Source organism: Berghia stephanieae, chromosome 13 (assembly GCF_034508935.2).
Source record: "Berghia stephanieae isolate SIO BIC M18660-M18661 chromosome 13, UCSD_Bste_1.3, whole genome shotgun sequence".
Classification (NCBI taxonomy): Eukaryota; Metazoa; Mollusca; class Gastropoda; order Nudibranchia; family Aeolidiidae; genus Berghia; species Berghia stephanieae.
The window spans coordinates 34,997,781-35,012,636 of NC_088372.1; the positions used below are offsets into that span (position 1 = coordinate 34,997,781).

The following is a 14,856-nucleotide window of genomic DNA, read 5'->3' on the forward strand; positions in this document are numbered from 1 at the left end:
TAGTCGATTGTTTTATTAATTAAAATCAATGAGTTTTTCAAGGGAGTCAGGATGATTGTGGTGTTTGATAATGTGAGGTTCTATTTGACTATTTGGCCAAGAAAAAATCTGGCTGTTTGGAAGCTTTGATTTTATTTATTTTAATTAATTTTTTTTATGATCGTTCGTCGCATCACACGCACACACCCACACACGCACGCACACACAGGCACACACACGCACACACACACACACACGCCATCAAAACTGCATCAGTTGTTGATTTGGTGATGGGGTGGCACGTCAACCCCCCCCCCCCCCCCCCCCCCCTAATCAGAGAAGGAATACAGCGATATTCACCTTGACATATTTCATATTTATGTCGCGCCAAAAGTTGTCGGGTGTAACCTACATGACCGCCCCCACCTCACATTTGTCACTGGTCGTCATCGAGGCGCGCGCTTTCTTGCTTTGTCGGTTACCTTTCATCACACATGTTCAAATCTTTATCTTATAGCCTATTTACTACTGCTATTAATTTTATTTAAACAGGTGATATTACGGTTGTTGCCTTTCCTGCTCTCGGCTTAGTTAGGTTGCTTTAAAATTTGGGCAGGAATATGAATATTTAACATTGTTACTTCCTGTTTAGTTTTTCTTTGTGTATGTATGTGTGTGTGTGTGTGTGTTGTTGTTGTTGTTGTTGTGGCTGTTGTTGTTTTGTTGAGTTTTGGGGTTGTTTATTTTTTGTTTTGTTTTTTTTTTTTTGGGGGGGGGGGGTGCTTTTCTCTTTTCTGACATCCAAACACCAAACCCGAGACTATTTATTTATTTACATTTAGTTACTTTGTTTGGTTTCTTTTTTTTTTCTCTTCATTTTGTTGTGTTTTTTTTTTGTTTTTTTTTGTTTGTTTTTTTTTTGTTTTGTTTGTTTTTGTTTCCTTTTTTGGGAATGGGAAGAAGGGGTAGTTTTATCCTTAGTCTTTTTAAAAGATGTATGGGATTACCTAACTTGGAACGCACAATAGGGATCGGCGTCGTTTCTGAGTTCAGTCAATTTTTTTTCCTTTTTTTATTGCTCAGTCCATTAAAGTGGAAGTAGGTATGTAGCTGGGTGGACGCTATTTTAGATCAACGGAAAGCACTTTTCGATTTACTAGCATCCTATTAAAAGTTTGGGGTCCCAATAGCTCAGTAGGTAGTGCACTCGCTTAACATGCAAGGGAACCGAGCTCGATTCCGGGTGAAGTAGATACATATATTCTGACCCCTTGTCTACCTAGTAGTGATTGGGAAGCAAAGTCTGTTAGATCTGGCGGAAAGTTCCTTGCGATAGACTAATGGGCAATTGCTTTCGTAAGTTTTCCGATATGGAAACCGGACTGAACTCCGGCTTCATCGGGCCCAATAGCTCTGAAGAAGTACTTTTTAAAAAAAGATTAAAAGCATGCATTTGTTGCGATCCTTAATGTTGTGATTAATAGTTGTTCTGTGGCTCAGCGGTAAGGTGTCTCTTCTTGTCATAAATCAAGCGATGTTAAGCGTTGTAAGTGGTCGAGTGGGTGACAGTGATCCTGGAAAATTCTGATCCCGAAGTTAAGTCCTTGTGTAAGGCACTTACCACACATTACTTTACTCGACTCAGGTGTGAATGTATAACTATCTATAAGCAGTAACGGATACTATTAAGAGTTTTAGTACAAAAAAGACCCGAAACAGGCGACTGGTACTTTATGAAATGGATGTAGGTTTGTATGGCCTGCTAGGGGGGAAATTGAATTATTATGAAGTTCATTGATCCGTGGAAATGAGCTTTGAATTCATACACCTGCTTGACCACTCCGATTCCAATATAAACGACTGATTAATGTTCCCATATTATAAACTATAGTTAGCTGAAAATCTTTCTCTGTCGGGGCCCCAAAAGTATGGAATATATTAGACAAAGAAATCAAAGACGCTCCCGAGCTTTAATACTTTTAGGATTCTTTTGAAACTATTCCTTTTCAGATAAGTTAGCAATAGTATTTGTTTTGTTTTTTTTTTCCTAGGTATGGTCTTTTAGGAGCAATTTGTGAATTCTGCGAGCTGTTTTGATTGATGATTACATTAACATGTGTTGATATTTATTTTATTCATTATAATTAAGGTGATGATGATGCTGGGCTGCTGCTCCTGCTGATAATGATGGTGAAGATAAATAAATTATAAAAATAATAATAAATAAAATTCCCGTTATTCATCCCATAGGGGAGGTTTTTCTCTACGGTCTATTCTAAGGGAAGACTGGAATAACCCAGGCGTCAGCCACAGTGCAGCGCCGCAAATTGAGCTAGGACGAGGTGACTTGCTCAAGGCCACACAGTGCAGCGGCGGGTGATCGAACTCGGTACCTTTGGGGTGCGAACCAAAGACCGAACCGCTGAGCCACGCTGCCCTAATGATGATGATGATGATGATGATGATGATGATGGGAACTAACAAATTACACAGGCATCTAACATTGAAACATTCCATATTCAAAGCTAACGTTTTACTTTACTGTAGGGTAGGGTAGTGTTCATTGATAGATGGATGCGTGTGTGTCATAGAAATAGCCATAGTGTCTGTCTGTCTGTCTGTGTTGTGTGTGTGTGTGTGTGTGTGTGTGTGTGATATTCAACCTTTAGTAGGTTTAATGAAGTCTTGTCACACACGCGTGATACACCTACACGAATTTCCCTGCCACCCAGACACACTAACATCTGACAAGGAATGAGGGCTGTGGAAGAACCACAGACTACCGTGTGCAAACGTTGGCGATTGGTATCGGATGGCAAACTGTGATCGTTTGAAATGATTCGAAACACTCGTTACTCGTTACCCCTCAACTCGCTCGGATCGTGATCGTCTCAAGTCTCAAGATCGTCTCAAGTCTCAAGATCGTCTCAAGCTCGTCTCTACTCGTCAACTCGAATGATCGTTTTATCAACTCGCTCTTCCGGAATTGAGATCGGACGGTGAATCGTGGCTTCGCGCTCGAATGTCGATCGAGTAAAAGCGATCGAATAACCCAACACTAGAGCAGAAGAGAGACAAAAAAGAGGCTGTGGCTTGTTCGTGTTAGGCTTCTATGCTATCACAACAAAACAAACAACAAAATTAATTAAGACATAGATTGACCCATTTTACAGATAATTGAATGGACGTGTTACTTTATCAAGATTATGTGATTGTTATGAGTTCCAGAATGGATTAATAATACTGTCAAAGCGGCGATGGGTTTCTCTTCGGTTTCACGATTTGTCTCACTCTCTCACTCGCAATTACTGTCACAATCAATACTCTGTTGTTGTTCCAGTCAGTTCAGTTATCAAAGAGGTAAGAGCATCATCGTGTTGTTACTGTTATTTAGTTGATTATAAGTTTATTATTCTCATCTTCATTTTGCCAAAGACGTACGCATATGATGAGACTGTTGTTACACTTGCAGAATTAATTACAATCCACAGCTATCCTTCCTCTTTTTAAGTCTTTTGTGTCTACTCATCATCATACTCAACTCGTACTTATATCATTCAGTCATAAAAATAAAAATGAAATGACTGTTACTCATCTAGATTTAGTCAGCTCATTCTGATCATTCCGTATTCTTTTTGCGATTTGTGTGACTGCCTACTGCTTAATCGATGACGCTGTGATTATCCCCAGACACCTGTCAGCCTGTCTGGGGATAATAAAAATTTGTTATCCCCAGACACCTGTCTGGGGATAACGAATTTTCATTATCCCCAGACGCATATTTGAAACTCCGCTCTTTTAAACAATCATCCACATTCCAGAATATGGAATGTTTCCAGATGCACATAGAAATAAGGAAAGTTAATAAAATATCTATAAAAACATAAAATTAACCAACATTAAAATCAGTTGTTACTACATATACATAATATGCGTCGACTTCGAAGTGGGTGTCATGGCCGAATGGTTTAGTCGTCTGCCCTGGAAGTTAGACCATAATCGACGTTGTGGGTTCGAATCCTGGTAACGTCACTTTTTTTTTTAAATTCCGTCTTCTTTTTACAGAACGTTGAAAGGGATAAATGTCCCATCCATCCTCCCCCCACCTCTTTTTTTTATTATTAAACTCTCTCTCTCTCTCTCTCTCTCTCTCTCTCTCTCTCTCTCTCTCTTGTTTTTTTCTAGTTTCTAGCAAATATATTCGTCCCCACTCCGATCTCAAATAGTGTCTTAAAAGAATGAATAATTAAAAAGCAAACAAACAGAAATATTCAGAGAGCGACCAAATGGTCAGATAGAGGAGAAAAAAACAAAACAATAATTGTTTTAAAAAAAAAAACAATAATTGTTTTAAAAATAAAAAAATTTAAGAAATTCATGCTCAGAAACGGAACATTTACATAAAGGGTTAGCAAACAAAAAACTCTAAGGTTTAGGTCAAAATATAAAAAAAAAAAAGAGAGATTTCCCTCGGAGCAGGGAATAGTGTTAACAATCATAATAATAATAATAATAATAATAATAATAATAATAATAATAATAATAATAACAATTATAATAATAATAATAATAATAATAATAATAATAATAATAATAATAATAATAATAATAATAATAATAGTATGATAATAAGAGTATTAATAATAAAAATAATACTATTATTGATAATAATATAATAATGATTATGATGGTAATCGTAATAATAATAACAAATATTACAAATATTACAATTATTATTATTATTATTATTCAGAAAAGCGAGTGGAGCAGGCACTTATGTTGGTAACAACAAGATATGAAGTGAATAGAAAAGTGCCAGAAGACAACAGAGAATAAAAATTTTTTCGCGGCGGTGGTGGGGTTTGAACCTGCGACCTTATTGGTACGACAACTCCGCCTGGCAGGTGAGAGCGTGGCTCTACCGTGTGAGCTATCCACGAACACAAAAATATTCGTTTCAAACTCAAAGTCATTACTAGATCCCTCTCTCACCCACTTCTTGAGATCGCCGATTCGTTCGTACACCACCATCGCGAATAATTTTGACCAGCAGTTAAGCTTAATAGCCAATATTCTCAACACAAACATATAACATAGAAACGATTGAGACATTGAGTATGCTCCGGTGTATGGGGTGAATTTTAATTCAGAAAAGCGAGTGGAGCAGGCACTTATGTTGGTAACAACAAGATATGAAGTGAATAGAAAAGTGCCAGAAGACAACAGAGAATAAAAATTTTTTCGCGGCGGTGGTGGGGTTTGAACCTGCGACCTTATTGGTACGACAACTCCGCCTGGCAGGTGAGAGCGTGGCTCTACCGTGTGAGCTATCCACGAACACAAAAATATTCGTTTCAAACTCAAAGTCATTACTAGATCCCTCTCTCACCCACTTCTTGAGATCGCCGATTCGTTCGTACACCACCATCGCGAATAATTTTGACCAGCAGTTAAGCTTAATAGCCAATATTCTCAACACAAACATATAACATAGAAACGATTGAGACATTGAGTATGCTCCGGTGTATGGGGTGAATTTTTAATTCAGAAAAGTGAGTGGAGCAGGCACTTATGTTGGTAACAACAAGATATGAAGTGAATAGAAAAGTGCCAGAAGACAACAGAGAATAAAAATTTTTTCGCGGCGGTGGTGGGGTTTGAACCTGCGACCTTATTGGTACGACAACTCCGCCTGGCAGGTGAGAGCGTGGCTCTACCGTGTGAGCTATCCACGAACACAAAAATATTCGTTTCAAACTCAAAGTCATTACTAGATCCCTCTCTCACCACTTCTTGAGATCGCCGATTCGTTCGTACACCACCATCGCGAATAATTTTGACCAGCAGTTAAGCTTAATAGCCAATATTCTCAACACAAACATATAACATAGAAACGATTGAGACATTGAGTATGCTCCGGTGTATGGCCCATACACCGGAGCATACTCAATGTCTCAATCGTTTCTATGTTATATGTTTGTGTTGAGAATATTGGCTATTAAGCTTAACTGCTGGTCAAAATTATTCGCGATGGTGGTGTACGAACGAATCGGCGATCTCAAGAAGTGGGTGAGAGAGGGATCTAGTAATGACTTTGAGTTTGAAACGAATATTTTTGTGTTCGTGGATAGCTCACACGGTAGAGCCACGCTCTCACCTGCCAGGCGGAGTTGTCGTACCAATAAGGTCGCAGGTTCAAACCCCACCACCGCCGCGAAAAAATTTTTATTCTCTGTTGTCTTCTGGCACTTTTCTATTCACTTCATATCTTGTTATTATTATTATTATTATTATTATTATTATTATTATTATTATTATTATTATTATTATTATCATCATTGACCAAAACAAAACAAAAAAAAAACAATAGTAGATCTAGAGCAAATTAAATAATGAAATAATATTATCGGAGAAATAAAAAATTCAACTGATTAAAAAAAAACTCTTGCTCGGAACTCGGAACAAAAGTGAAAACAATGAAAATCAATTGGGAAGAAAGAAAGAAAAGTAAAAAAAAAAAAAAATGAGTGGGGGGGGGGGGGGGGGGGGGGGGGGCGGTCGCGACGGGTCGAACCTGTGCAGCTAAAAGGAGTAAAATGAAAGGTGGCCTTACCCACTGAGCTGCCTATCGACACCGCTATCGGAATATTTTAAATTCATATATGAGTATGAGCTAAACATATTTCCACCATTTTTGCTTCCTTGTTTTGGTAGGTTATTTTCATCTCTGATTCGAATAAAAATATGTTGTTGGATCTAGTTTTGTGGACGTGTGATACTAAATTGTATTGTCCTGTGCGAAGCAGACAGGAAAATAACAGGTGTGGGTTTTGGGCTTTGGGGCGAACAACACCATGGCCTAGGAATTCGTCCGCGTCATAAAAATTATTCCCGGTCGTCCCCAAAATTGTGGCCAGAATGAGCAAATTATAGAAACAAGAGATGATCAATAAAGTTAACAGGTAGGTTGGTAATGAAAATTTAAATGGTTGGTGGACTATGAACAGATTTGATGATTAACAACTTTCTTCCTGGTTGAAAATAAAAAGTCGAATTGCCAGTTTGACGTTTTCAGATCAAAGTAACAAAAGAAATTTAATTGATCCATTTGCTTTAAAATATTTTTTTAAAAAAAGAGCTGGATTTGACATTTGATCACTATTTACTTTCATCTTGTGTTAAATATCACTTGATATATTAACTGTTTTGGGACACAACCACTAGTATTTTTTCCAGAATATTTGGTATTTTTCACGCCTAGTTTGGCATTTTGCATAAAATCTTTCTGCCCACTTGCTACATGCGTCTGGGGATAGTATCCTCAGACAGGTGTCTGGGGATAACAAAAATTGGTTATCCCCAGACACCTGTAGGCTACCGTCAATTGTTACGTTGTTAAGGCTAAGCCAATGTCTTTGACTTTGACAATTGACAATTGTAAAAAAATTGCCAAGGAGCGTGCCGATTCATCAACAATATATGCTACAGTGAATAACATAATCAGTCGGATGATGAAAAGGTTTGAACTGAGATATTGCCAAGTTTAGTTAGTTTTACAGCTAGTAATGTTGTAAAAGTATGAAATTTGAGAAAGGCAGTGTCTACGTACACGGTAACCGGGCACCTAGCCTCAGGATCTATGTACACAATAACTCCGGAAACTGGTTTGCCACTACAATACAAGCAATGGATGGACCTCGCTGTGTATGTGTGTGTGTGTGTTATTTTAAAAAATCAAACAATACAGTATAACCCATTATAAAGGCGAGATTCAAGGTTACCATGTATGTTACTTTTACCGTGTACGTAGATCCTGAGGCTAGGTGCCCGGTTGGTAACAAAAATAATGATACTAAGATATCTGCGATATTCCTCTTTATAACGAAGTTATGCATCTTAAATTGAACCCCCCTAAAACTTAGTAAAAGCGAGCTGCAATTTCCAGTCATAACTTTCTTATGGGCGAGTTGGGTCACAATTTGACTCCCACTGCTGCTGCTCACTAAACTGCCTAAAGTTACCGTGATATGCTTGCTGTCGTCATATTTTCGTTGAGAGGTCAATAATAACTGTAATATCAACACCGTCAAGGTATATATAATTGTCTTTTTATTAATGGATTTCAGCGCTCCGATACGGGTTGGTCGATGTTTTCCTGTAAAAAGTCAGTTAATTTTTGTCTCCTGAATCACCGACCCTAAATGACTAATCAAAGTGATCATGTTGAATATGTGCATTCCTTATAAAATAATGATATCATGTGTGGCAAAAGTCACTATGTCACAAGGGTCCGGTGCAGCATTTGTTTTCTTTTTACTTTACTCAGCCACTGATTGGGTAGTTAGGTCTATTAGATCTGGCAGAAGTAAATTGTGATAGTGATAGACAAGTGTAAATCCAAGGGTAGAGAGAAAATTACTATTGCTCCCCTTTTAATGCTATAGAAATCAGAGGATAAACTTTGACATCATGGACTATTTTTGTTTTTGTTCTCTCTCTCTCTCTCTCTCTCTCTCTCTCTCTCTCTCTCTCTCTCTCTCTCTCTCTCTCTCTCTCTCTCTTTCTCTGTTGCCAAACACATACGCATATGATGGGACTATTGCTTGGGTGCTCGAATTTCTTACGGAGAGAGCACAATATGTTCAATTAGGGCAAAACAAATCTTCCTGTATAACTACAAATACTGGCACTCCTCAAGGTTGTGTATTGTCCCCTGTATTATTCACAATATACACGAATGACTGTAGAAGTCAAAACCTGAGTGTACCTTTAATAAAGTTTGCAGATGACACCGCTCTTCAAGGCCTCATAACAAATGGCAACGAAGTGGCTTATAGGCAAGAAATTGATAGATTTGTGTCTTGGTGTGATGCCCACCACCTAGAGCTTAACATAAGCAAGACAAAGGAGCTAGTGATTGACTTTAGGAGAGTGAAGGAACCGATAGAACCGTTAAAATTAAAGGACCAATTCGTCCAGCGAGTTCCTCACTACAAATACCTTGGTGTAACGATTGATGACAGGCTCAAGTGGGATGAACACTTGAAAATAATTAGGCATAAGATGTGCAGACGTACATATTTTTTATCGAAACCCTCTCAGTTTAGAATAGATAAAACCCTCTGCACATTATTTTATAGAGCAGTAATCAAAAGTGTTTTGTCATTTTGTATAACAGCTTGGGGAGGCAATTGCTTAGCAGTGGAAAGGAACAAAATAAATTCAAATATTAAAAAATCCATTAAACGCTATATAAATGATGTTGACGATGTAGATCTTTTATACGAGAAATTTTGTATAAATAAAATAACTAAAATATTAAATGACCAGTATCATCCACTAAGACCATCAATTATTATGTCAGAAAGAAGTGGTCGCCCTTTCTCTATTTCAACGAAAACAGAGAGACACCGAAAATCTTTTCTGCCGTCCAGTATTAGGCTTTATAACAACAAGCAATAATCATTTTATATAATTATTTCTCATTTTTACTTTTTAAAAATATAAATATTAATTTATTAATTTATTTGTTTTGCAATCTTTTCAATTTTCAATTTATAGTGACAGTTTTAACTATTTTACAGTGTTGAAATTATTCATATTATAAAGCGCAGCTCTGGTTATAGAGCTGCTCCTTTTTTATATATATACATCCTATTTCCATTGTATTTTTATCTTATGTGTAAATTATAACACGTCTGTACAAAAAATTTCCTTTTTGGGATGCAATAAAGTATTATTATTATTATTATTATTATTATTATTATTATTATTATTATTATTATTATTATTATTATTGTTACACTTGCAAAAGTAGTCACAACTCAGTCAATTAACCTAAATACTTTCCTCTTTTATGTAAGTGTAAAGTTCATTTAGCATATTTGTAGATATCGCCAGTTTATGCTGCGATATATATATTATTATATATATATATATATATATATATATATTATATATATATTATATATATATATATATTATATATATATATATATTATATATATATATTTATGAGCCAAGGTCAAAAGGTGCCAATTTTTTTTCTCAAAATAAAAGTGACATAATAGTCATTCATGTTTCTATATGTGTAGCAAAAACCCTGTACTTCATGAATCAAAGGCCCTTTAGATAACTTTAAGGTCTAACGCAGCATAATATCGTCAACAATGCCTATAAGTTGCTGGTGTCACCTGTGACCGCTGACACCAAAATGAGACAAAAAACTCTATAACCAAATGATTTTTGTTGAGTATCAAACTTTATTTTGTAAGTTATAGACAAAAAGACACAATCAACAACAATCATAGTACAATAATATTACCAACTATTGGAGAAAATGTTGCTTTTTGGTGTCATCGGTCACAAGCAACATAGAATGCAAATATATTATTTCATTAAAATGTTTGTACATTAACAAAAACAACAATATTGCATATGTTTATTACCAGCAATGTTCAGAAACTTTTGGAATAAAATGTTGGGAAATAATGTGACCAAAGCATATCTTATTTAGCGACATTGTGTCACTTGTGACATTAGACCGATGACACCATTACTTATGTCGCAAGCAATACCAAATTGCAATTTCGACAATATATCATTAATTTCAGTCAAACCAGTGTAATAACCACAGTTAAATATGGAATTTAATAATATTTCAGAAACCAAAGACTTCAAAAATAGAAATATACATGGAAATTAGAGCATCTGAATGTGACTTGTGACATAAGACCGGTGACACCATTACTTATGTCACAAGCAACACCAAATCACACTTTCGTCCATAATATATCATTATTTTCAGTCAAAAAAGCACAATAACCTACTCTAAAATGAAATTCAATAATATTTTAAGAAACTAAATACTTTCAAATTGGAAATATACTTAGAAATTAGTAATAGCATTGTTGCTATTACTTTGGTCAAAATCGCAATAGAACGCAATTTTGCCTCAATGAATCAAAAATAGCAACTGAACACATGTAATATAGCCTGTTAAAATGTAATTCAATGACATTTCAAGCTTTGAAGAACATGAAAACAGAAATACATCAGAAACTTCAAACTTAAGTGTCACCTGTGACATTTTAACCAATGACACCAATGGTCACAAAAAGTACCAGAAGTCACACAAACACTAGATAAATATCAGCCATGGTAATGAATTCATGTAACCATACGGTAACCATCACCATACTGCTCAAATCTGCTAGTTTGTAGTAATTTAGTGTGTTAATAGTAAATCAAATCAAATTTCTTGACAACCCTTCTTTTATCTGGATTCGTCAAAAGCTTGAGTTTTGTCTTTTTCTTGAGTGATACAATCCTGAAACATAAAAAAATTAGAATTACAAGGAAATAATTAATTGTGTCAAAATCAGTCTTATGTGAGATGTCATAATATCATATTTGTAAATAGAATAACAGCTGAAAACATAATTTTTTGGTGGCACTTTGTAGTAATATCCAATATCAAGTGTTGCTTGTGACAATGAAAAATAGCGATGACACCAAAGTTCAACTTACCTTTTCTGCCTGGAGCCACGCTGGAAAGGCAAATGAACGTGCTGCACTTCAAAGACTAGTAAGAAGGGTGGATCCAAATTGCGAATCGCCATTTAACGAAACAAACTTCCACGTGTTCACGCATGCCGTGTTGCTTGTGACAAATGACACCAAAACCAATAAGCCTCAATATCGGCAAAACGGTATACATTTAATCCAAGATTTGAGTTCAGATAGTAAATCTATGCTTTTTTCTCATAATAAAACATTTTATAAACATTTAACATGAGCTTTAAAGTTTCGTGTCGAGTCTTAGTAATTGTGCTGTGTTTGATGACACCAAAGGTCACAAGCAACACCAACTTTTTAAGAACTCTATACGAAACTTAATCAGATATGTAATCTACTGCAATTGCGTTTAAAAGTAAATTTTGACTTTATACTATTAGTCAAATTTCAATCAAGGGGGCTAAACCATCAAATTTAATTTCTACATGATTTCTAAAAAGGTGATGCGTTGACCTCGTTTTAAGCACATGCCAAACAGCATTCAAATTTCACTTTCAAGTTGTTTATTTCATATCCTATTGAACAGAGCATGTTGAGCTATCTCATTTTATCTCTTCTTCATATTATCAATTGATTACAAGCATTAACCCAATGAAAACCGCCCATAATTAAGTAAAAATTAAATTTTCTTAACACTGGTATCAGGCGGGCACCTTTTGACCTTGGCTCATATATATATATATATATATATATATATATATATATATATATATATATATATATATATATATATATATATATATATATATATATATATATATATATATATATATATATATATATATATATATATATGAATACTTCACATTTTAATACAGATTGAATTTTAGATGGGTTGTTCCCTATTTACTCTCTAACATCAAAAGTGAAAAATACAGCCCGACTAGTTATCTTTGTCTTTGACCAATACATGTTGGTAGCTGGAATGATTGATGTGCTGCCGTCGTAGTCCTTCAAAGCCATTAGACCTGTGGAGATGGAGTTTATCCCAGTTTAAAACTGCTTGCTACCGTTGCCGTTTGGAAGGGATGCTAGTCTATTGTAATTGGAAAGATCTAACAGACCCAGCTACCCAATCACTGCTGGGTAGATAAAAAAGAAATAAAGTATTGACTTCACCCAACTGAGTTCCCCCCCCCCCCCCATTTTATTATTAAGATTTTTGTAAAACACTTATAGGTTAATTTAATCGGACGAAGCACTCATTGGTGCCATAATATATCACTGTTTACTTTAATTTTTAATAGTTATACGTTCCTCCATGGTGATGTAAATATGTGATATGATTTTTGGATATGCGACCTAATGGTATGACGCTCGTCTCGGACTTGAAGGTTCTGGGTTCGAGTCCTGTTCTGAGTAGTGCATAGTTGAGTTCTTGGAAAAGGCTCCTTGCTCTCATTCTCTAACCATACTCAGATGTAAAGTGAGTACCTGGCTGTCAACAGTATTGTCTCCAGTATAAAGAAATGTAATATCGCCTGACATGCGTCACATGTCGTCTTGCATGTTAAGTGTCGCAGTTGGCTAACGATCCCTTGTAAAGTGCTTTGAGCTTAGTTTAGTGGATATTATGCTATTCAAAAGCTCAATTATATGATCTGTAAGAAGTTTCTTTATAAACATTTGTTCCTTTCTGAATTTTTAGCATTTTCACCTTTTTTTTTTCCTTTTTTCTTTTCGAACAGTCCTCTTAGTTTAGGAAACCTTCATTTTAAAACAGATTAGAAATTTTGAAGGAGCTGGACAAATTAAGATACAATAAGGTAAAATACAGTTTTATAAATGATCTTCGCTTTATCCCTGTAGATATATAGGGTTCGAGTACCATCCACTACTCTGTTTGGCTTTGTGACCTAACATGGGGTTCTGTAATGCAGCTAACATCTCGGGTATTTCAGTCTTCCCTTGTAATATATGGTGATGCTTTGCATTTACTTTTAAAATTGCATAACATCCGCCAGCCGGATATAACACGAACCTATACATAAAACTATGTATAGTCTGAAACGTTTATAGTCTGAATTGAGTGAGAATTACTCATAAAAATGGCTGGCCAAAAAAAACAATGACAAAGAGCTGAGTGACGTCAATTTCGTTTCATTATATATATATATATATTATATATATATATATATATATATATATATATATGTATATATATATAAGATATATTTCTCATAGAGATAAATGAAGGAAATGTCATTTATTTTTTACATAAATAGAAAATATAGATGAAAGTTCTTCAAAATGCTTCCTATTACTTATTATTTGCTACAAAATTTCCTTTGCATAAAATACAAGCTGTCTACAATGTCTTGTCTTGTCACAAAAGTCAAACAATGTTTAAGCGTGGTCAGTGGCAAGATGGGTGACCGCGGTCGTGGAAAATTCTGGTCCTGATGTTGTGTCTTTGGATAAAGAACTTTCACACTAATTATCTCACTCTACTCAGGTTGAATTAAATGCCAAAGACTTTCCTTATAAAGCAGCCGAAAAACATTTAATGAGAACGTTTAGTTCTTGACTGCCACTGCCCCAGAATGTATAGTATTAACTTGAGCAATGAACCATTAAAACATTTTTATTTGGGGGGGGGGGGGGGGGGGGGGGGGGGGGGGGGGGGGGGGGGTCTTTTCTTTTCTTTTCTTTTCTATATGGTTGAATAAATGATAATAGATTTTTCTTTTTTTTTTTTCCAGTATCGCTAACGCCGTCAAGCAGGAACAAATAATCATTACGTTGAATTGTGTGATTAATCCTAATGTGCAATAATAGCTTTCTTTACTTTATGGATGGCTAATCGTGAATACATTGACTGCATTGTTTGCTTTGTTTCCATTCATTTAGACGACAATAATTCATTTTATTTGTGTGTGTGTGTGTGTGTGTGTGTGTGTGTGTATAAGATTGAGCATGTTTAGTGGATATGGCGCTATATAAAAATAAAAGCTCGAGTTTTTTAAATTTTATTTTAATGAGCGTGTGGCTCCATGGTGGTGGCTCAGCGTTTATAATGTCTCGTCTTGTCACAAAAGTCAAACAATGTTAAGCGTGGCCAATGGGTGACGGTGGTCGTGGAAAATGCCAGTCCCGAGGTCGTGTCCTTTGGGTATGGCGCTTTACACACACTTTAGGTACCTCGCTCGACTCCGGTTGAAGTAGTAGGTACTTGGCTATATCTGGCAATATCGGATATTGGAAGTGTTGTTATAGTCCGTTCCAAGTCCAGTCCGCACGGAATATCGCAGATTCCTCCAAAGTTACGAAATGTGGTGCCGTGATTTTTTTACACACGGG

General features: G+C 35.7%; 1 long non-coding RNA gene across 1 annotated transcript; it reads left to right on the plus strand.

The window, feature by feature from the left end:
* The first annotated feature begins 3,202 nt into the window (after positions 1–3,202).
* Positions 3,203–14,386, plus strand: LOC144958980 (uncharacterized). Its single transcript, XR_013642539.1, has 3 exons — positions 3,203–3,339; positions 13,245–13,322; positions 14,259–14,386. It is a non-coding gene; the product is annotated as an uncharacterized LOC144958980 (long non-coding RNA).
* The last annotated feature ends 470 nt before the right edge of the window (positions 14,387–14,856 follow it).